The sequence below is a fragment of the Alligator mississippiensis genome, chromosome 9 (assembly GCF_030867095.1).
Source record: "Alligator mississippiensis isolate rAllMis1 chromosome 9, rAllMis1, whole genome shotgun sequence".
Classification (NCBI taxonomy): domain Eukaryota; kingdom Metazoa; phylum Chordata; order Crocodylia; family Alligatoridae; genus Alligator; species Alligator mississippiensis.
The window spans coordinates 24,341,931-24,364,670 of NC_081832.1; the positions used below are offsets into that span (position 1 = coordinate 24,341,931).

The window sequence follows — 22,740 nt, forward strand, 5'->3', positions numbered from 1 at the left end:
TTAGGCTAGATATCAGGAAAAACTTCTTCATGGTAAGGATGGCCAAAATTTGGAATGGGCTTCCAAGGGAGGTGGTGCTCCTCCCTACTTTGGGGGTCTTTAAGAGAAGGCTGGATAGGCATCTGGCTGGGGTCACCTGACCCCAGCGCTCTTTCCTTCCTAGGCAGGGGGTCAGATTCGATGATCTGTTGAGGCCCCTTCCAACCGTAGGATCTATGAACCTGGCATCTGGCCGTCAGTGGTACTTACACTAAAATAGGTTGAGAACCCCTGACCTAGGAGACAGAAGGGAGCAAGAAAACAGGCAGAAGTGCTTCATAAACTCAATTCTCCTTGTTCTCTCCATCTACTTTTAAGCAGTATGGTGATTGTTTGATCTGTAAAGAGCTTTCAAAGTCGGCATTCAGAACTTTCAGTTATTTTCCACTGCATCATCTCATCTTTTCAAATGTATTTATACCACTTTTTTATTTAAAGATGTAAGAACATTCACCACAGAGCCGACTGTTATGTACTATTGTGATGATCACTTAGACGTGGATTTATTCAGAGAGATGATTAAAACTATCAACAAAACTACAACCGAGGGCACTCTAAACAGAGCTTTTTTCTTTCAATGCTGCACAAGCCAAACTACAATCAGAATCACAAGTGAACTGTTCTGAACTTTCAGTCTATGAAGGCAGAACAAAACTTGAATCACTGCTTGCAGGCAGGAGTGCTGAACAGGTGGACGGAGCCCGCTATTACAGAAAACCCTTTATTACTAGTTGTCTAAGCCTTTTTTCAGGTAGATCAAGTCAGCAGCAGTTAAAGTCTAGTGTCATTCACTTACAGCATTTTGTCTGCTTGTTTACATTCATTAGTCAAAATGGTTTTCCCTTCAGCCTTCAGACACCGTAACAAAAACAAGAGAAAGTAGTGAGAAACAAACAATACAAAAACAAAAAAATCCTGCATTAGCCAAGGGCATAGAAAAGATTATCTAAATATGAGTTCTTAATTTTTCAGAAAAGTTTGATTCTACTACAAAAGCTTCCTTGAACTCCACAGGATTTAAAGGATGCCTCATCATAAGACAGGTCCCAAGGTTTGCACTCCATTCGACCCCTGCTTTGCACAAATCTCAGGTTGCTTAGTCCATAGGATACTGTGAATTATAGCTAACTAAAGTGGAACAATAGTTGAAGTGAGATGGAAGAAAAATATCAGTGCCACATAAATAATCATGTCATTTCATGGCATTGAGGCTTTTTCCCATACTGGTGAAGTTTTGTAGTCATGTGAGGGCAGGGCTGGGCGTTTGGATCCAGGAGAGTTACCAGCACAAGCGGTGGCACCGAGGTGACATCTAACAACGAGCTCAGATCAACCTGGCGCTACTGGTACCGCACAGCAGTAACCTCGCACTGCAGCAAGGCACATCCGCGGGCCCACGACAGAAAGATCCGGCTGTTTTCACAAGACAAAACCAAGGAGCCCCAAAGCGAGGGCTGGGGGGGGGGGGGGTGACAGGAGCTCGCTCCCGGGCAGTCAGGAAGGCGGGGGCTCGGCTCCAGGGCAGCCCAAGTGGTGGCAACGGGCGGGGGGGAAGGAGCCCCACGGAGGGCAGGAAACGCCGGAGGGAAGGAAGGAGGGGCGAGGCGGCGGGAGAGGGGCGCAACGACCGGACCAGACCGCGCAGGACCGAGCAGCCTCCCCGCCGGGCTACTCGGGGGCAGGGCTCGGGCGCTGCCGCCGGCCCGTCCTTATCGGCAGGCGGGGAAGGGAGGGACGTGGCGGCCCCCGGCTCGGCGGCCCCGGGGCCAGGCCCGCCCACCGGCACCGCGCCACTCGCAGGCCGAGGCCAACGGCGCCGCCTCGAGGGGAGGCGGCAGGGCCGAAGCCCTCTTCTAGCCCGCGGCGGCCGCACGCAGCACGGCAGGTCCTTACCCGGCGGGGCGGCGGCAGCTGCGCCTCGGTCCCACGGCCAAGATGGCAGCCGGGCCGACTCTGACCTGACTTTCCGAAGTCGGGCTGGTAGGGCGCATGCGCAGTCTGCGGCAGCCGAAGCAAGATGGGTCTGGAACTACAGCTCCCAGCGTGCCCCGCTGGCGCTGCGCACGCGTACCAGGGCGGCGGCCTGTGGCCATTCACTTTACTGGTCCGGGAGCCGCACAAGCAAATTGGGCGTAGGGGGGGAGGCACGTCGACCCGGCGTGGGGCGGGCTGGAGCAGGCAAGGCGGGGTGGATATGCGGAGCCTGTCGCAGCCTGGGGCCGCGCCCCGCGCCGTACCGCCGCTCAGCGCAGCGCAGCACAGCGCCGCGCCGCCCCCGGGGCTCTGTCGCCCTGTGTCGATCTGTTCCTGCGTCCCGTTCGCCTGAATCGCAGTGCGGCGGTGCCCGGGCAGCTCGGTGCTTCCAGCGGCCTCCCTCCGGCACTTTCAGAGGGGCAGGGGCGTCCGCCGCTGCAACCAGCCCCGCGTGCACAAAACCACCCCGCCCTCTCCTTGGCTTCAGACTAACGCGGCCATCTGTGTCAGTCTGGTGGTGGCCACTGGGAACGCGGCACGCCACAGCCCACGCTCAGCAATAACAAAACTGCAACAAATTCGTGCCCGCCTGGTGCTTCTGGGTTAGTATTACCTTGTATGCTAGGTTTGAATGCTAGCACCACGGATGAAAGGGACTTGGGGGTCATGATTGACCACAAGATGAACATGAGCCTTCAATGTGATGCTGCAGCTAGTAAAGAGCAAAACGCCGGCTTGCATCCATAGATGCTTCTCAAGCAAATCACAGGGCATCGTTCTCCCGTTCTACTCGGCCTTGGTGAGGCTGCAGCTGGAGTACTGCATCCAGTTTTGGGCTCCGCAATTCAAAAAGGATGTGGAGAAGCTTGAGCGAGTGCAGAGGAGAGCCATGTGAATGATCAGAGGTCAGGAAAAAAGACCTTATGATGAGAAGCTGAGAGCTATGGGACTCTTCAGCCTGGAAAAGTGTAGGCTCAGGGGGGATCTGGTGGCCACCTATAAGTTTATCAGGGGTGTTCACCAGGATCTGGGGGAACGTCTGTTCACCAGCGCACCCCAAGGGATGACAAGATCGAATGGTCACAAACTCCTCTGCAACTGTTTCAAGCTAGACATAAGGAAGAACTTCTTTACTGTCCAAGCCCCCAAGATTTGGACTAGACTGCCACTGGAGGTGGTTCAAGCCCCCACTTTGAACACCTTCAAGAGACATTTGGATGTTTATCTTGCTGGGATCCTATGATCCTTGCTGACTTCCTGCCCCTGGGCAGGGGGCTGGACTCGATGATCCTCCGGGGTCCCTTCCAGCCCTAATGTCTATGAAATCTATGAATCCTCCTGGCAACAAGAAGGTAGAGCACAATCTCATCCTCTATAAGCTAAGCAATAGGGTGACTCTAGTAAGGGTTTGTGACACAAGCAGTTTTGACTGACTGTTTCCATATAGTAGTTACTTAAGGTTTTCTTGTTTTTTAAGCATGACTTGAACAATGCCCGTTGATCAGTTCATTCAAGCCCTGGGCTCAAGCAGCCCCTGAACAGGACACTAAAACTAGTTAAAATCTATTTTCACAGAAAAACGAGCAGCTGTGGAGCTGATCACCAGGGATCCTGGTCTTCTCTGGTAAAATAAAATCACAAATTCTCTCAAAAACCTCCAAATCCTCAATTAAAATGAGACCCCACTATATAGGTATCAATTGAACACAATGTTTTATTGATAAGTTTACAATTTTAAACATATCAATTTGGAAGCCTACCAGTGCCTCAATCACTATAATAAAATAAATTCTAACTACCTATGTAACCTGGGTGATACTCCAAGATGTACCCCCTCTCCAATTGAAGGGATCAGAGCAGGTGCACAAGCGCTGTGGGAGGTGTAGGGACCCTCCTCCCCCTATAGAGCAGAGCCAGATCACTAATGAGGACTTAACTATATACTTTTTAATGAGAGAACAGTAGTGAGAACATAACAGGTATAAAACCAGGGGGTATAGGGGACACTACAACACTCTGAGGGGGCAGGATTCAATAAAGGTTAGACACTTATGATCATAGGCATATTCATCCAGTTGACAAAAGACAAGGTTGACAAAATATAAAACATGAACAGCAGAACAAACAATACTCGGCAAAATATAAAAAGGCACAAAATACAAAAAGTTAAATAACAAGGAATATAGGATCTAGGTACCTGGAAGGGTGGGGGAGAGAGGGAAAACACAATGATCCCTTTCCACTGCAACAATAACTTGTCCCCATCACTTCACTCACACTAAGTTATCCCAGCTGGGACTTGAACTCAGAGCTCCCATCTGCTAGGCAGAAACTCTACCATACAACCACCAGTGCTAATAGTGCTTCAAACTGCTAGGGATCTTGACCTTCCAGGAGCCCCAGCTTCACATCAAACTTCCCAGCCTCTTATTGGTGGAGCTGGAAGCAGAGCTGGGAACCTCTCAGGTTGCTGCTCAGATCCTTACTGGAGCTGGGTAGTCTCTCCTGCTGGCCACAGCTTCTCCTAGGGGCTCCTGAAACCCAGTGGGGAGCCTCTCCACCTGGCCGCACACTGTGCTGCTGAGGGTCCAACTGCTGCCTGCAGGTCCCACTCCTTCAGGTTCTTCTGGGGCAACTACTCCCACCCCACTGGCCCAGCTCTTGCCAGCTCTTTGAAACTCCTTTCTTGTGGTCTCTCACTGGTCTCTCCTGAATCAGCTGCGCTGGCCCTTTTATCCCCCTCCAGGTGACCCAAGGAGCCAATCAGGGGGCATGGAGCGTGAGTCTCTGGGGCCTGATTGGTGAGGTGAGGAAAGGGAATCCCAAGCCCTCCAATCATCTTTTAATCTTTCAAAACCCCTGGGCTAAATCGCTACGAGCTAGCCCCTCACACCTATACAATTTGGTATTTTATTTTGGGCTCTATCATGGATAAATCAGAGCTTTCCCTCTCCCCTTTGCTCACCAGGACACAAGTCCAGGCCCCTCACTCCCAAGCCACAGCCATCCAAGCCCTGTTGGTTCCTCTCACACCCCACCCACAGCCCCCCCCCCCCCCGTGGGTGCACCTCACCCCGTACCTGCAGCCCCCAGCCCTGCAGGTGCCCCTCCTTCCCCAGCCACAGCCCCACAGCCTGGCTGGTGCACCTCAGCCCCCACTGCCTGCTGCTGCAGTGCCGTGAAGTGCAGAGTGCAGCTCTATCTCTCTCATAGGTAGCACAGCAGGAGCTGATGTTGTGGAGGGCGAGTGGGGGTTGCCCACTGCAGGCTTGGTTGGGGGCTAGCTCCCTGCCACTGTACGCACTCCTGTTCAGGGTGGGGGACCCATGCCCTCTAGATCTGTGCATGGGGTGGGTTGCCTGCTGTGGGCTCCCCGCCCTGCTGCCCTCCCCCAGGTTCCCTGCAGCCTAGCAAGTGAGACTTGGCGCAGCACAGCAGTAGGGCTGGGTAGGGAAACTCCCTGCTGTTGAGCCCCATGCTCCCTTGGCAATGTGCCCCCTGCCCAACCTGCAACAGTGAGTGGCCCAACCCCACTCTGCTGCCCCTGCTGCTGCAGGCGGGCAGGGGGTGCATTGCTAGGGCAGCATGGAGCTTCCCTGCCTGGCTGCGCTCTGCCCTGCCACACTGGGTCCTGCTTGCTGGGCTGCAGTGACCCAGGGAGAGGGTAGCAGGGTGGGGAGCCCATGCCTGCAGCAGGCAACTCACCCCCACCCTGCGCACAGATTTAGGGGGCATGGGTCCCCTTGACCCCACCCGAGGGCATGCAGCAGTGGGGAACCCCCTCCCCCCACTGGATGAGTCAACTGTAGCCCTGTCCTTCTTCCCTCTGGGGCCCCAGGCCCACCCAGCTGGGAAGCAGCCCTAGCCCCAGCCCTTCCCAACTCCCTCCCTGTGGGGGTCTCAATCCCCACTCCTCCCTGGACTTACTTATGGGAGGTGCTCTCCAGGCTTCCTGTTGGCCATGTGCATATACATGCACATGGCGTGCCCTGCCTGACCGCCCTCCACCTGCTCCTTGCAGGCTGGAACTCTGCCAGCCTGCAGACAGCTCTGCAAAAGTGCAAAATCCACGTGTTTCTCAGCTAAAATGAGAAATCCACATTTTTCTCAGGTAAACCTGTGTTTTTCACCATTTTTCGAGATCCTTTTGATCATGCACAGGAAGCTGATTTGGCTGAATGTGAATTGAATAGCTGCTGAAATAGAATTTTATTGTTAAAAAAGCACTTTTAATTTTTCTTTTCATCTTTATGAGTTCAAAAGTATTCATAGGTATGATAATATTTTATTTTTAAAAGTCTAACAAATTAATAGCAAAATTAAACTTGACCCTCACAATCTTTCCAAGTGTAGAATCATTGTATTGTCCTTCACCTCTGCAGATAATCATTTCAAGATTGTTCCCATAGTATTATTTTTATCATGGTAGACACTCATCACCATAGGAGCAACACACTCATATTGATTTAATGGCAGTACCATGTTTGCCTAACTGGGCCTCATATCTTTAGACCGGGGTAAGCAACCTTTATAACATGATGGGCCAAAATAATGCAGGTCAGTCTGAAGCAGGCTGTCACTTGTGACCGAGTCATTGTTGCTGCATCCCCTGTCATCAAATTCCTGCTGAAGTGCTTGCCACCTGCTGCTGCATGCCCTTTTTGACTAATTACTTTAAGAACTGATGAAGAATGTCTTGCATACGAAAGTCTGTCTAACTTTATCCTGACTACATAGTTGGTCCAATAAAAGATACCACTCAAAGAAAGCTGTCTCTTGCATAATTGCTGTTGATGCACTTTTGATCCACAGCCAAATTGCCCGAGTTTCAGAGTCCAGATAATATAGCTTGGCAGACCAGACCCAGCCCACAGCCCCCTGCTCTAGACTAATGACAAATAAGTTTAGTGTTAAATGTGTACAGTACCTTTCATCAGATTTCCAAAGCGCTCTCTATATTACATCTATTACTATCTGGGCATTGAAATTTGTATTGCCTTTAGTGGGAGTTTCATGTTTCAGAAAAAAAGGCAAGTCCAACGATCACACTGACTTCAGTGGGAGATGTGCATGTATATCTTGGACAACCTAACTGTTTCTGCCTCTTTCTTTTGTTTCAAAGATACTGGTTGCTAAAGCAGATGCTGATTAACAATTTACAGCAGTTCTTCCCTACGGCATCACCATTGTCATCTGTGTTGTTTTCTCATCTCACTTTGCAGCTGTCGTTTCAGAAAAATGTTATTGTTCAACCTCAGCAACCCTAATCAATTTCCTTTTCAACTGCTGGTGAATCAGTTGGAAGTTCAATGGAAATGGCTGCACAGTAATAATAAAGAGAAGGCATTCCAGGTGCACAGACTACTGATTTGTTTGTCTTTGCCAGATATAGACAAAAATAAAGCATACTTCATTCAATCATGTCTATACTTTCTTTCTTGATGAAGTCCATCTCTATCAGTGAAGTACAGTAACAGATAAAGGAGGAACAACACCAGGATTATGTGGCACCAATGCAATCGGGGGTGTACTTGTTTTATGTGTTCTTCATAATTTCTACAGCTGTACAAACCTGCTTTTTGGCTCCTTAGAATGGAGAAGCAAATTCACTGGCACTTTTAAAAAAAATGTCTGTGTTGCATGTATCTATGTACTTCATTAGATGCAAGTGCATGTACAGTTTACCTACTGCATCTGTAATAGCAGGGATGACGTGTAGGGGGTGCATGTGGGTGCATGTGCATACTGTGCGGGCCGGGGGCGAGCCGGGCCCATCTTTGCACACGCGGGCTGTGGCCAGCAGCCCGGGCACGCGGGGCCGGAGGAGACCGGGGGCGAGCTAGAATTAGTCACGGACGCGTAGTGGTTGATTTAAAGATTATTTACTTACACCCAAGATGGTCGCGGTGTAGGCTGGACAGTTTTCAGGTGCAGCTCCGCTTAAATCCTCGTTGGAGGACTACGACAAATTCGTTCTAGCCCCGGAATTGTTAAAGCTCCGCGGGTTCGGTAGTTTCTCTCCCACGGAGTTGCCGAAGCTCCGTGGGTTCGGTTCGGTTTTCTTGCCCTGGAGTTGTTAAGGCTCCGCGGGTTCGTATCTTTAATATGCAGGAAGGGATACATCTAGGAATTTATCGGCGACGGGGAGAGGTTAGAGGCTGTTCAGGCCTCTGTTGCCTTTTAAGAAATGCGTTGGGTCTGTAAGGATCCGTAGCGCTTAGAGATCTTCACGCTCTCCCTCTTGAACTCCAATTGCTCTCTCTCCAATTAATTTCTTTCCAACTTGGGCGGAAACCACCCAAGCTTTTTATACGGCTAGCAAGCCAATTGCTAGCTGCTACGTGTGCATGTATTAGAATCGGCCAGTAATGTGGCACGAATCTTCATACAAATGGCGGGAACTCCTTGCACCGTGCATTTCTTAGATGCAAAAGAAATGCACCATGCAAAGAAAGCTTCAAATTGGCAGGAAATTCTCCGTTGCACCGGGGTTCTCTTCTGCAGCAGAAAACTCCACCGTGCAAGGAAGCTGCAATTTAGCGGGAAAAATAATTTAGCAGTGCCAAAGCACAGACAAACAAAAAATCACAACTCTGGGTTGTGACACATACCCTGAGTGTGGGGATGCATCCCGTACAAAGAGATTGGCACTCTCCACCCCCCTGTCAACAGTGCTGGTGGTGTCTGCGGGAGCTCCCGCTTCCTGATGCCACCACCGCACTCCTGCCACTGCTGTGCCCCTCCACGCCCAGCCGCCAGGGGCAGGCGTCGTTCATGTGTAATGGCATGGGTGGAAATGGGGCTTCCTATCCATAAACTGTCATACAACTGTACCACAACACTGACCTGCAGGAGTCACCACTATAACTCATGTTTTCAGTACTGCATTTCAGAACATCAGGGTAAACCAACAGCTGCCATTTTAACTGCTGCATTGTCCAGCTCTTTGAAAAATGAGCAATGAATAGAAAACATAGTATTTCCATTTCTTTTCCACTTTCCATTTGTGGATTCCAAAGCATTTTATAAACAATTATTAAGTAAGCCTTACAGTTCTTTTGCTGGTAGATAATTGTTATGGCAAGTGATTGCCACATTATAACTAACCTTTTGATTGTGAAGTTTGCATTTGTAATATGAGAATTGCTGGTGTATTGTGCTTTTTGTTTAAGCCTGAAATAAACTCCCTTCATCCGTTAAAATAGGAATATAGGTTGACACAGAGAGGCAATATGCTAATTAATAATTATTGTTTAAAATCCTGTTTGACTACTCCTACATGGAATGTAGGTGTCAACAGGATTAAATAAATGGCTTCCTGCTATCTGGAAAATGGTAAAGTTTGGAAAGGAGATATGAGGCTACTGCCATTTCTAGAAAAAACAACGAAGGGGTGAGTGAGATGGGGATTTAATTTGGCCTGGAAATTAAGTACTTGGTTGTTGAAGTGCTTCCCAATACATAAGCAGAGGATGGGGAAGGAATTTTGAGGTGCCTGGGAAGGCAAATACATCCCAAGACAGGAATGTATTTTACAGGAAGGTCAATGTGTATTTTGGGAATATTGTTCCTTAGCTACTTACACAGTAAGTTGAGCATTATTTTTCTCTGTGTGAAATGAGACCTACAAAATATGACATCACTGCTCTATTGGGAATAAATCTGGTCAGAAAAGTATATACAAATTCAATGAAAGGCAGTGGCATAGGGAAGAATCCCATTACTCTTTCTGTACCCAAATGGTACCTACCCAGTTGCATGACTTGGTTTTGGTACTTATGCATAGTTTGTGTACCACACAGCTACTGAACATGCTCAGTAGACTGTGTGCTGGTTGGGCAAGCAGGCAGTTCCATACATTTATGAATCCTGAAAATGTGGTTGGGCAAAAACTCATGACTAGAGAGTGTTTAGATGGAGGAGGGGAACCCTCCTACTTTTAGCACAATGGTTAAGGCACTTGCCCAAGAAATGGGAGCCCCAGATTCTAGGCCTCCTCACCAATTGGGGTTTGGACCTGCATCTCTTCAATTTGAATTTGCTGATGATACCAAAATTTGGGGAGAGGTGGGCACATTAGCAGGGAGGGAGAGACTGCAGAAAGACCTGGATAGGTTGTAGGGGTGGGCTAACAAAAACAGGATGCGTTTCAATACTGACAAGTGCAAGGTGCTGCACTTGGGCAGTAGTAACCAGCAGCACACTTATAAGATGGGAAACTCCCCTCTTGAGAGCACGGAGGCAGAAAGGGATCTTGGAGTCATTATTGACTCCAAGATGAACGTGGGCCGACAATGCGAGGTCACGGTCGGCAGGGCTAACCGGACCTTATCGTGCATCCACAGGTGCATCTCAAGTAGGTCCAAGGAGGTGATCCTTGCCCTCTATGCGACACTGGTCAGGCTGCAGCTGGAGTACTGTGTCCAGTTCTGGGCACCCCACTTCAAGAGGGATGTGGACAACATTGAGAGGGTCCAGAGGAGGGCCACCCGCATGATCCGGGGACTGCAGGGCAGACCCTACAACGAGAGGTTATGGGACCTGGACCTGTTCAGCCTTCACAAGAGAAGGCTGAGGGAGGACCTGGTGACCATCTATAAACTCACTAGGGGGGACCAGAAGGGTTTAGGGCAGACCTTGTTTCCCATAGCGCCCCCTGGGATAACAAGGAATAATGGCCACAAGTTGTTGGAGAGTAGGTTTAGATTAGACATCTGTAAGAACTACTTCACAGTTAGGGTGGCTAGGATCTGGAACCAACTTCCAAGGGAAGTGGTGCTGGCTCCTACCCTGGGGGTCCTTAAGAAGCAGCTTGATGCCTACCTGGCTGGGGTCATTTGAGCCCAGTTTTCTTCCTGCCCAGGCAGGGGGTCGGACCTGAAGATCTGCAAGGTCTCTTCCAACCCTACTTCTATGATTCTATGAACTTCCCACCATAGCAGTTTATCTACCAGGCCGTAGGTAAGGCATTAGCCAGTTCTGTAACAGCCAGGAGAGGGCGCTATATAGGTCCAGGAAGAAGACACTAAGCTAGAAGGTGTGAGGCTCATCAGACTGTCACTGTGGAAGGGTGGAGGCCCTGGGTTCTGGATGCTTGCTTCCAACAGGGTAGACACTTACCCATTGTTCTCCATTCAAGGACTATTAAATGAAAGGTGCAGTGGCTCAGTTTCAAGATGAGGGATGGATGATGTCTAATCTGTGGCCTGTGATTAGAGCACTGTGTAATGGGAAGTTACAGAGATGTAGATTCAATCTCCCCTTCATGTGAGGGAAGTTTAAAGTCTTCTCCTTCCAGGGGGAGTGCCCCAACCAATAAACGATTGGGCTAAGGTACTGGAGGGCCATCTACTTCCTTGTTCCCACCCCTGGCTCCCAGATTTTTGTGTTAGAGTTTTGGGATTTATGTTCAAGTAGCTACAGCTTTAGAATACAGCTAGGTGAAAAAAATCCTAAACACATCTACTTTTTGTAGGAAAAAATATAGCTCATTTTTTGAAAATGGAATACTTTACAAGAAAATTTTCTTCAAAATTAAAAAAAATTTAAAATGAAAAAAAAAAAAAGGTTATTTTTGGTTTCTTGTTTTCTCCTGGGTCCCACACCTTTTTATGTAGAGAAATAAAGGAGCAAAGAAGGAAAAATACAGTATTTTATTATGGTGTTCATATACATTCTAAATGCATTCATTGTGTCCCTTTTCTAGCTTGAGGGGATGGAAATAACTTTGGAACTTTTCAAAATGTCCTGGTTTTTTTCCTTCCTATTGTTTGACAAGCTGTGTCTATGAATTTGAGGTCTATGTGGGGGCCAATGACAAAGAATTCCTACTTCCCAGAAATTTAAGCATCACTGATTTCCATGGATACTTGAAAACTAAGGAGTAGTGGAGATCCTGATTAAGACAAAATGGTAAGAAATGCAGCCACCATTGAGACAATACTGTATTCACAAATAATATTGGTACAGAACTGCTGATTTTGTCTAAGTGGGAGAAGATCGTGAGAGATGAATGGATTAATCTTGGTCCACTAGCTGAATGTCCACTTGATGATTTTCATGAATTGGCATTTGTTGATACTGTTGGAAATCCATTGTTGAAGGACTTAAGGACATCAAATAACTTTTTCTACATTAGTCATGCTTCTTTCTGGTCAAACTGGAGACACACAGGTGTGAAGATGCTTCCTCTGTTCAATTTTTATCTATTCCATGATTTGTTAGAGGTTTCACTCTACAAAGCTGCAAATCCAGCCCCTTTGTTTGGCATTATATTTGTTTTTGCTATTTCCCAACAGCACTCAGTGCTATGACTGGGATTTTCAAGGGAACCAAAGGGACTGGACCATCTAAATTCCACTGAATTTCCATTGGAATTGGTTCTTTCTATCCTTGTAAGAATAAGTACTTTTGAAATGCAAATGCCATGGGAAGTGGGAGGAGACTTTATGTCATGAGAGCTGTATTTATTTCTGTTTCTATACAAATGAGTTCCCTTGTTTGCATTGCTATAAATTATTTACACGTGAAAGGCTGAATCATCCAATAATGTTAAAAGGATTATCAGATCTGAGACATATCAGTGATGCGTTAAAAGAATCTTTGACAATATTTCTCCCTGTACTGTATTTTGTGTCTGTGCTGTACTTTGAGTCAGATTCATTCTACTGACTTTAAAAATGACTTTGACATCCCAAGTCCCACATTTGATAGAACTGAAAAGTATGGAAAAGGGAGGACAATTCAGTTAACATGGAATGCAGGCATAAAAGCATCCATCTATCCATCTACCTGCCTACCTACACACCTTTACAACCACCAAATTTGAAGTGGCAGGAAATTCCCAGATTAGTTTAGCATGAAAAAATCCAGAGTACATAACAGATGAGACCTAGATGGTGAATTTTTATATATTTATATGAAAAGCTAATTCAGAATGAGAATCTATCATTAAATAACATGAGGCTTGATGCAGAGTTCATTGAAGTCAATGGGATTCTTTCCATTACTTTCAGTAGACTTTAGATCTGTCATTGTGGTAGTAATTGTATTTTCTGTTAACCTAGGGGCGTTCCCCTCCTCACCCCCATCCCACTTATGTTAGTCCTCTACTCAGGCGCTCTGTATTTCCCTTCTGGCTTTGTCATGTTTTTGGTTCATGACTCTTAACAGCTACTAATAAAATTCTATCTCAGTGCTGGTATATTCCCCGCTGCTGCCCCCCTCCCCTATAACACAGGCAGTTAAAAAAACAAAACAAAAAACCAAACAAACAAAAAAACAAACTTAAATTTGAAAGCACATTTCTCAGAAGTCCAGCTCTGGCTGACAACACAAACATGCTGCATTCCAAATAGAACTTGGATATCTTAAAAAAAAAATCAAAAAAAAATCAGGTGTTACACTTGGAACAGACAGTTTAGCGATCCAGACCATTACCAATGCCCTGTAATTTTGTGTACTTATCTAATGTACTCTGCCCACCCAATCTGAAGTTTATTTCAGAGCAGCAACTGGTTCTACAGGAACTACCTATACTGTTGACTCACTAAGCTATGCCAGTAGTAATGCTAAGAAGTAGGGCTGCTGCCCCTGCAGACACAGTGCTGATATACCACTTTGGATTAGGAAAGACTCATTTTAGGCTCAACTTGCTTCACATGTTTGCCAGATAGGATTAGGAAATAACTTATATTAGGCTAAACTTGCTACACCAGACTCCAGGTTTAGTCATTAATTGCATTTGTCTTATGCTTGGCAATATGAGTGGTTTTAAGCCACCTGTATTATACCAACCCAGAATTTGAGGTTGTTCAGGGACTAAACTAATTCCATTGTCCAGTTTAGATGGAGGCCAGACCAGGGCTGAATGTAATGTTTTTTCTAGGGGTCCCACATTAGTTTGAGCTTGTCTTGGCACTAGTTCCATTCATCCCAGTGGAGCTTTCTCTCTGAATGCAGTGTGTGGACAGACTGTATGTTCTCAAACTTGTCCTTTCCAATCTTTATTCAACAAATACCCAGTGTCTCTTTAGACTTTGGATCACCCTAGTTATTTATATCAAATGCTGCCTCAAAAGAGAAGTAATAACTGCTTCACCCATAGATGCTCTTATCTAAATTGATTATGGGCCTTGTTCAAGACTACCTCTGCCCTCTAATGGGGATTTAACATTAGGAAGCATCTGCTACTAAGACAATGCACACAAAATCAGAATGCAGGAGTATGAAGACCTGTGTTAAGATCAGGCAGGATGGAGGGACACATAGGATGTGGTCTAATCTCATTTCAGTTAGATTTGGCTAGTTAGACTGGATTGAATTTAACATTATTGGGATAAATACTATAATAATCATTAGCATCTTTTATATTTTAGCTTAATTGATAAAAATGCACTCTAATGCCAATGAAACTAGCGGAATTCCATCAGTTTTGTATCAGCTTAACTGAGAGTTTTGTCCTTATTATCATTATTATTGCTTCTTTATTTTATTGTATTATAATGCAGAACTTCAGGGGCACAGGAAGCAACCAACCTTCTCGTGGGACACTGCAGACATGTAAGATGATACAGTTCCTGCTCCAAAGAATTTACAGTTGAAGATTAGCAACAGATGCAAGATGTTGGAAAGACAGACTCAAGATATTAACAATGGCTGTCTGTTACATTGCTTATTTATCCAATTTATATGCCACCCTTCCCTAAAAATGGCTCAGGGTAGCTTACAATAAAAGACAAAAAAAGTATAGAAACAAAATAAAATATGAAGATAAGGTACCACAAAAAAATCTTTCCCCCCCAAAATTCAAGAGCAATCACCCCATTTTCCACTCCCCTGCTTCTGACTAGCTGTCCTCTCCATCCAAGTGAACCTCATTTCACAATCCACATTCAATACTTCTATACAAGAAAAACAAGTATTCCCCCCATATTTCCCCACCTGTGTGTTACGGGCAAGGGAGTCCTCCCCCCCCCAATTCTCCTTCCCATGCCTTTCTCAAAGGGGAGGTATGGTTGTCCCCAGAACCCACTTATCCTCCCAAGGAAACATACTTCAGTTTTTTAAAAAAGAGAGTGATAGCAAGCAACACAGTAAAAATACCCCTTCCTCCCAATCTCTGTTCCAGCCAAAGGGTGACCCAGGGTGGCTTCTACTCCCTTTTAAAGCCTGCAGGCTGAATGTGCTTTTTCTCTTTCCATCTAATAGAATAGATTATATACAAAAACATTATGTTAAAAGAACATTAGGGTTTATATCAGGCAGTGCCCTCACAGTGGGACATTATGTTAAAAAACAAGAAGATTGCAAATCAGGTGCTTAGAGGCTGGAAAATATCAGAACAGTGGTGCAACTAAGGCAGCAGCAAGTGGGGCACAAGCCCTGGCACTAACTTAGGGGGACCAAAATAGCAGCCAGAGCCCCATGAGTCACCACTACACAGGGCTCTGCCTAGGTACCCCTCTGTGTCAGAATTAAGGTTCCAGTGCATAGGCAACCTGAATACAACCTGTGTGCACTGCATACACACATAATAATACAGTCCCCTGTACACAGGATGACACAGACATAGAGAAGTAAGGTTGGAAGGGACTTCAAGAGATCTAGTCCAGTGGTTTTCAACCTGTGGTCTACAGGCCCCTGGGGGTCCTCAGACTATGTCTAAGTGGTCTGCAAAAAATGACTATGATCAATCAAAAGTATGTGAATACCTATATTTACAATTCAAAGGGGTCCGCACCTGCATACAATTTTTTTTAGGTGTCCGCAAATGAAAAAAGGTTGAAAACCACTAATCTAGTCCAACCAGGACTAATCTAGTCCAACCAATCTAGTCCAATAAAACCTGTAGCCTTGGTATTATTAGACCCACACTCTAATCACCTGAGCTAAACAGCATGCTCCCTGAATGGGTAGTTTTTCAATATTTCCTTTTATCTTTGCAATTCAATATGTAGACCCTCGTTTACTATTCTTCTTTCATACCATGTACTGATTAAACAAAGTGACTTCCTTGTGGCTGCTTTTACGTTTGGTCTTGCCACAGGACCTTATAACTTTACAAATATAAATCTTTGCTACACCTTTGAGGTAAATAAGTGGTATTAAATTCTGTTTTACAGGTGAAGAACTGAAGTACACAGAGTAAGGTGCATCCACTAATTTTGCAAGTCCAATCTGGGCTTGATTGTTCAGAGAAATTGGTGCTACTAGAGGTGCACCAACACATAGGTCTGATAATGGATCGGCACTGATATAAAGAAAATTGACTGTGTCGCAGGGCACCTCGGTACCCCTGCTCCTAGAAAGGAGGAACTGCCAGGGAGCGAGTGAGCGCGCCCTGGCCTGACATAACAAGCCCAGCTGAGGCTTGCTCAGGTAATGAGCGCAGCTGCAGGTTGCCGGAGCAACCAAGCGGAGCCAGCTGCCTGTAGGGGGCAGGGCCTGGCCCTTTATAAGGGCCAAAGCCAGGCTGGCAGTTCTCTGCCAGCAGTTGGAGAGGCTGGAGCTCCCTCAGCTGAGATATGGAAAGGAGCATGACTCGCAAGTACAGCTCGTGATAGCCCTGAGAGGATGGGCACTATGGTTTAGCCAGGGGGCTTTAGGTTTGTGTTATAGCCAGGAGGCTCTAGTTTACGTTTGGCTCTGTATATTACACCCGGAGGCTTGGGTGAGGCTGTAGGGGTTGGAGGAGGCCTCAATTACAAGGACCCCAGAGAGTGTGGGGTGCCCTAGCGCCAAGAGGGCGCATTATTTTCATAGCGCCAGGGAAGGCGCAGCCCGCACGCCACTGCGCGAGCAGCTGGCAGCGAGGAGCGCGGCCAGTGGGCCGCGGGCGCAGCCCGTAGGTTGCGGACGGGGACCGAGACCCTGGATTGCGTGTGGGGGAACATAGCCCCCCTGTATAGCGCCAGGGAAGGCGCAGCTCGCACGCCACTGTGCGAGCAGCTGGCAGCGAGGAGCGCGGCTAGTGGGCCGCGGGCGCAGCCTGTAGGTTGCGGACAGGGACCGAGACCCCGGATTGCGTGTGGGGGAACATAGCCCCTGGCCCCAGGAAAGGGGCGGTATTACTGAGTAGCCCAGTGTGGGCACGGCGAGCCCCAGAGAGGGGGGAACGCCCTTGTACAGTATTGAGTAGCCCAGTGTGGGTGTGGCGAGCCCCGGAGAGGGGGAATGCCATTGTGTATTACTGAGTAGCCCAGTGTGGGCGCGGCGAGCCCCAGAGAGGGGGAACGCCATTGTGCTTTGTTGAGGAGCCCAGTGTGGGCGCACCGGCATAGCGAGCCTGGCCGCAGGCTAATGCGGCAATACCCCTCAGACCAAGGCAGGGTGCTGCGGTTGCCCCTGAGAAGACAGGGAGTAGCACCGCGGTGAGCCAGAGTCAGGGAGGGTATCCGTACGGTTGGCCCATAGGACCGGAGGCCCGCTAGAGAGTCCCTGAGCGGAACCACACCGGCAGGGGAGGCTCAGAGTGGGCTAGATGAGAGTCCCAGCAAGAGGCTGGGCACGAGAGAGGGAGCCCAGGGTAGGCCACATTAGAGAGGAGGCCCGGGAAGCGGGCGTACAGACCGAACAACATCCATTACATCTGCGAGGCTTGGGGCGTGGTATTAGGAGCTGGTAGGAGCCCCGCATAGCCCATAAGGCTAGGGCGCTTGGGTAGCGCCCATTGTACGGGGAGACCCACGAGGGGTCCAGGAGCTGACAGGCCCGAGGAAACACAAGGCAGCCTCCCTATTACATATTCGATCAAGACGTGGTGGGCGAGAATGGAGGGTGCCCTCGGGCTGGAGTAGCGCAGTGAGAGGGCCTCAAGGAGATCACGGCTCTCCGCGAGGACCCCGCCGTGACAGACTGCATCGGAAATTAGCCTCATGTGGTCAATAATTTAGCCAATAAATGTCCGTGCATGCGTGCAGCCGCAGCATAGCATGTAGGCAGCGAGGAGCACAGCCTGGCAGTATGGAGAGCTGTGTGCAGCTGGTAAGTCTGTTGTGGTGGAAGGAGAGGGGGGAAGGAGCATTGGGGGGGGTTGGGGGGGGACAGATCAAGGCCCCTGTGATGAGGGATGAAGTGGGGCTGGGGCAGGCGCTGCCCAGCTGGGGCAGGGTGGGGTGCGGGATAGAGCTGTGGCTTGTCTGGGAGATGCAAGCGTGGGGAGGGGTGGTACCTCCTGCTGCTGTGCGCACCCTAGGAGGGCATGGGAGGGGGTGTGCCCCTGGGTCTGCCCAAGGCATGGGGAGGGTGAGCTACAGCTGTGGGCTGGGGTGAGGACTGTGCTGGGCTCTTCCTGGTACATGGGGTGGGTGGGGGTGAGGTTGGGCTAGGGCTGCACTTCGGACAGGCAATGCTGGGAAGGGGGCTATGGCAAATCCTAGGGTGGCTGCACCCTGCCATGCAGCCCCCCTCCCAGTACCACAGCTGCCTGCCCCGAGTGCAGCCCAGCCTAGCCCCTACTAGGAAGAGCCTGGCGCAGCCCTGGCCCCAACTCATAGCCACAGCCCCCCCTGCCCGTGCCCCACGCAGACTTGTGGGCACAACCTTCCCCCTCCATACCCTGGGGTGCGTGCAGTGGTGGGAGCTGCCTCCACCCATGCCCCTAGGATGAGCTGCAGCTCCATTCTGTGCCCCACCCTGCCCTGGCTGGGCAGCACCTGCCCCACTCCTCCCTCACTGCAGGGGCCTTGATCTGTCCCCCACTGCCCCTTCCCTCCCCCCTCCCTTTCCACCACAACAGACTTACCAGCTGCATTCCGCTCTCCAGGCTGTATCGGAAATTGGATTGGTGTTTGCCAATATGCCTCCTTAAAAATCAGCTATTGGTATTGGCCCTCAAAATCTCTATCAGTGCACCCCGAGGCGCTACACAGCACTTTACATATTCAACCATGCACAATCACTTCAGTTACAATCACAAGTGCTCAGTATTTCTACAGTCTGGTCTATGGTATCTTAAGCCACTCAACCAGAAAATGAAGAACACACAATTAACAGCCCTTGTGACTTACCAGCATCATCTAGGAAACATGGCAAAGACAGGCATAAAATCCAGTTCTCTAGGATTCGGGGATCTATGTTGTAGCTGTGTTGGTCTGAGAAAGAGAGATAAACAAAGCTCTTGGGTCAGAGGCAATATCTTTTATTAGACCAACTAAATAGTAGCAGAAAAATTCCTTTCTGTGCAAGCTTTCAGGTGTGTGTACCTGGCCCCCAACAACTCACCAAAACTAAGTGGTCCTCCAGCCCAAATAATTGCCTACTCCTGGCCCAGACCTTTTAATGGTCTTCTTTAGTATTAAAAACTATGAATGAATCAAAAGGGAGCCAAATAAGGGTTGGCAGGGCAACTTTAATTCTAGCATTTACTAACTTGAGCGCCTGACTTTGCAAGTTGAGTGTTATTTTAACAACTATGAAAAGGAATACCCTAAATTTTAAATAAGCAAACCAAAAAAAAGGAAATCCAACATGTGGAACCCTAACTCAGAGCCACATTTAAGCTAACAGAGTAACTGGAAACAACAGTAGTCTCTTATCCTGTATATGGAATGTCTGCTACAGTAAAATGATAAATCCTTAATAGTGTACATCACAGTTGTTTGCTGTAAAGCACTAGAATATGGAAGCTCAGAGATCCAGAGGTTTTTTCTGGGGTGCACCAAGGAAGACTTTTGGTCTTGATAACCAATTTTTAAAGAGGCATATTGGCTAATACTGATCCAATTTCCGATACACAGCCCAGCAGCTTGAAGAGCAGTGTCTGGTTGGTAAATCCGTTGTGGTGGAAGGGAAGCGGGGAGACAAAGGACATGGGTGGGTGCAGATCGAGGCCCCTGCAGCGAGGGAGTGGAGCTGGGACAAGCACTGCCCAGCCAGGGCAGGACATGGAATGGAGCCGCAGTTTGTCTGGGGGGCACAGGGAGTGGGGACGGCTCCCACTGTTGTGCATACCCCAGGAGGGCATGGGTGGGTCGTGTAACCCTGGATTTGCTCAGGGCAGGGCGGGCTGCTGCTGCAGGCTGGGGTGGTGTTGGGCTCCTCCCGGCAGGGGCTGGTCTAGGCTTAGCTTGGGGCGGGCGGTGGCAGTGCTGGGTGGGGGGTACAACCACCCGAAAATTCCCTGTAGCTCCCCCAGCCCCCCTCTCACCTGCCCCAAGTGCAGCCTGGCCCAGATCCTGCCAGGAAGAGCCTAGTGCAGCCCTGGCCCCAGCCTGCAGTGGCAGCCTGCCGCTCCCCCCGTGCAGATCTGGAGCACACGCTCTCCATGCCCTCCAGGGGTGTGTGCAGCAGCAGGAGCCCCCCCCCCCCCACTTCCACGCCCCCCAGACAAACCATGGCTCCATCCCATGCTCCACCCTGCCCCGGTTGTGCAGCGTCTGCTCCAGCCCCACTCCCTCCCTCACTGTGGGGGCCTTGATCTGTCCCCCCCTCCACCACAACAGACTTACCAGCTGGACTCAGCTCTCCAAGCTGCCGGGCTGTGTTCCTCTCTGCCTACATGCTGCAGTGCGGCTACACATGTGTACAGGGCATTTATCAGCCACGTTACTGGCTGCATCAAGCAAAAAAAGCCAATTTCCGATACAGGCAATTTTCGTTATATTGGTGCCGATCCGATATCGGACTGATGTTTCGGTGCACCTCTAGGTTTTTGGTTTTTTTTTTTAGGTTCTAGAAAGGAGTGTGCTCCAGTGGTTACATACCCATTTCAGGGAGGACCCAGGAGAAAGCTGAACTCCTGAATGACTACTTTGCTTTGGTCTTCCACTGGACCAAGGGGAAAACAATGCCAGGTAAAGTACAGGATGAGCACGGCAGGAATAATCACCTTCCTACTATTGCTGTAGAATTGATGTATGACCAATTAAAAAAAATAGACATATACAAGTCAGCGGGACCAGATGATCTTCATCCAAGAGTGAGAAGGAGCTGGCCGAAGTCATTACAGAATCCCTGGCAAAACTTTTCCACAACCTGTGGTGCTCTGGAGAAGTCCCTGAGGACTGGAAAAGGGCCAATGTTGTGCCTATCCACAAGGGCAGGAGGGAGAACCTGAGTAACTATGTCAATCAGCCTAACTTCCATCCTACGAAAAATCCTAGAAAAGTTCATCAAGGAGTCTATCTGCGATAAGTTTGCAGAAGGTAAGATTCTGAATGACAGCCAGCATGGCTTCATCACAGACAGGTTTTGCCTTACCAACCTCATCTCCTTCTATGACCAGGTAACTTGCCACCTGGACATGAGAGCAAGTTGGCATTGTATACCTTGACTTTCAAAAGGCCTTTGATCTACTATCCCACAATGTCCTCATGAGAAAATTGGAGGATTGTGAGCTTAACTCTGAGACAGTCAGGTGGGTAAGAAATTGGCTGCAGGATAGGACCCAGAGAGTTGTACTGAACAGATCTGTGTCATCCTGGCGAGAAGTGGGCAGTGGTGTCCCACAGCAGTGGTGCTTGGTCCAGTCCTTTTCAACTTCTTTATTAACAATTTGGATGTGGGGGTGAAGAGCTCACTAGCCAAGTTCGTGGATAGCACCAACTTATGAGGAAGCGTGGTCACACTTGAAGATAGGCTACAGATACAGGTGGACCTAGACAGGCTAGCAAGTTGGGTGAATCGGAACTTGATGAAGTTCAGTGTTGAGAAATGTAAAGTGCTCCACCTCGGGACGAGCAACTCCCAACACACCTACTGGCTTGGCGGCAGCAAACTTACTAGCACCACAAATGAAATGGATCTGGGGGTAATAATAGACCACAGTATGAACATAAGTTGGCAGTGCAACGCTGTATCCAGTAGGGCAAATAATACTCTGCATCTCCAGCAAAACCAAGGAGCTGATTCTTCCACTCTACTTAGCACTGGTGAGAGCACAGCTGGAGTACTGCGTCCAGTTCTGGGCACTACACTTTAACAAGGACATGGACAAGAGTCCAAAGAAGAGCCACTGGTATGATCAGAGTCTTACATAGAAAGCCATACAAGGAAAGGCTGAGGGATCTGGGACTCTTCAGCCTGAAGAAAAGAAGACTGAGAGTGGACCTGGTAACAGCTTACCACTACACCACGGGAGTACATCAAGGGCTTGGTGAGCAACTGTTCACCAGGGCACCTGAGGGGAAAACCAGGAGTAATGGCTACAAACTCCTGGAAGACTGATTCAGGCTCAACATTGTGAAAAACTTCTTCACAGTCAGGGTGTCCAAACTGTGGAAAAAGCTCCTTCCAGGAGTGGTGCAATTACCTACCCTGGAAATCTTCAAGAGGAGACTAGACAGTCACCTTGCTGGGGTCACCTGACCCCCAGTTATCTTTCCTGCTTGGTGCAGGGGGCTGGACCCAATGATCTTCCAAGGTCCCTTCTGGCCTTACAGTATGAATCTATGAATTTCATGTATAAGGTAGAGATGCAATGATACCTCGTTCTGATATTGGATTGGTACCAACATAAAGAAAATTGGCTGTATCAGAAATCGGTGCAACAGGGCCAATAATTACCTGTATGTGTGTGCAGCCGCAGCACAGCACTCATGCAGTGAGGAGCACAGCCCAGTAGTGTGGAGAGCTGCCGCCAGCTAGTAAGTCCGTTGTGGCAGAAGGGACGGGGGGAGGGAAAGGGCATGGGGGGGCAAATCACCCCACTCCCTGTGGTGAGGGAGGGGGCAGGGTGAGGCGCTGCCCAGCTGGGGTGGGGAGTGGGACGGACACGCAGCTTGTTGT

General features: G+C 48.7%; 1 protein-coding gene across 4 annotated transcripts in view; it reads right to left on the minus strand.

The window, feature by feature from the left end:
• The window catches only part of ITCH (itchy E3 ubiquitin protein ligase), a 162,614-nt gene that overhangs the window by 135,872 nt on the left and 4,002 nt on the right, over positions 1 to 22,740 (minus strand). For 3 of the 4 annotated variants that reach the window (XM_014609641.3, XM_019484672.2, XM_059733245.1), the window contains exon 1: positions 1,933 to 2,031. The gene's annotated coding sequence lies outside the window, so the exon portion shown is untranslated. Of the gene's footprint in view, positions 1 to 1,932; positions 2,032 to 19,022; positions 19,107 to 22,740 lie in introns of those variants that run through there. The other variant, XM_019484673.2, reaches the window with a different exon arrangement.